The sequence below is a fragment of the Protopterus annectens genome, chromosome 16.part0 (genome assembly GCF_019279795.1).
Source record: "Protopterus annectens isolate FY-2018-M chromosome 16.part0, PAN1.0, whole genome shotgun sequence".
Taxonomy (NCBI): Eukaryota; Metazoa; Chordata; order Ceratodontiformes; family Protopteridae; genus Protopterus; species Protopterus annectens.
In genome coordinates this window covers 108,439,835-108,441,388 of record NC_056750.1, presented here as the reverse complement: position 1 = coordinate 108,441,388, position 1,554 = coordinate 108,439,835, and positions in this window count along the sequence as shown.

Below are 1,554 nucleotides of genomic sequence, written 5' to 3'. Positions count from 1 at the left end.
TCTGTGTGCATAGCATAAATGTGTAGTATGGCACAACCAATATTTCTTTTAAGCTTATTCATACTGGCCAACCGACGGGCTATCCACGACGATACATCCCTTCTGTACCGAATACTGCACCCGAGGAGAGAAGGAGATCAACTGTTATGGTAAGATTTTACACAGATGTAGTTTCTGTCACTTTGCTCCATCATAACTACCATGCATACCTCTCAACTGTCCAGATTTTACCTGAATGTCCAGATTTTTGCCTCATATTTTTGGTCTGTTCCTCATAAAATTTTGATTTTCTGGGAAATCACTGAGGATTGAAGTTACTAAATAATGACAGACATTTGAGTTTCAGACTTCATATCATTCAGAAAATGCACATTAAGAAGTCCTGTTATTCTAGCAACTTTCTAAGTTTATAAGAGAAGTATTTAAAATTTGTCTCTATTTTTGGGCATTTGTTCATTATTTTAGGCTTTGTCCAGATTTTTGTGTGGTTGAGCGGTATGCTGTCATGTGATTAAGTTGGAATGGCAACAGTTTAAATGTTACCATGTAGGATTAATCATTGTCAGACCAGGAATCAAGACACTCGTTAGGTACTGCAAACTGTTAGAATGATCCCAAAAGCTGTACAGTATCATTTCAGTTATTTGTTTATATATAATAACAGTGGAACTAGAAACAGATTCATACAGATATAAGGTTAAAAGAGAAAGAAGTGTTGAAAACATAATACAATGCAGTAACTCACTAAGATGTAGCATGTACACTAGGAAATGCATTTGGCTAGTAGCTATAAATCAGCTATTCAGAAATCAGCACATAAACTAGAAAACGAAAGGAACTGAAGAGTGTGTCTACCAACGCTCCAACTTTCTGTCAGTCTACCAACGCTCCAACCTTCTGTCAGTCTACCAACGCTCCAACCTTCTCAGTCTACCAATGCTCCAACCTTCTGTCAGTCTACCAACGCTCCAACCTTCTGTCAGTCTACCAACGCTCCAACCTTCTGTCACACACTTGCTTTCTATGGAATTACTATCAGGTCAGAAAGTCACTACACCAGGCTAGTATTCAAAAATCAGAACACAGTAAAACATAAAAGAAAGAAAAATAGGGTTTCCACTATTGTTTGCCTCACTCAGATGCTTTCTATAGGTAGAAGCCATGTCATAAAATTGTTGTAGTTGGCCAGGATTCACAGTTACTACAGAATAAAATATGAAATGAAAGAAACAAAAACAAAAAAAACCCTCTGTTTACTAATGTTTTAAAAGCCTTGCATTACTGATGTGCTTTGTAGAGTAGCAGCAGCAGTCAAGTCGTAAAATGCCTGAAAGTCTACTTTTCTCAATGTGTAAAATGCACAGATTAAGGTAATGAATGGCTCAGAGGGAGAGGTGTTGTCAGTACAACTGCAATTTGAGATGGAATTTAGCTGACACCTTTGAAACTTCCTGCAGGCACTCTTCCCCCAACCCCTCAGCTGAAGGTGAGCATGCTCAGAAAGGCAAACCTGAAATGTAAACAAAAGCTGAATCAAAACAAAAAATCCCTGGG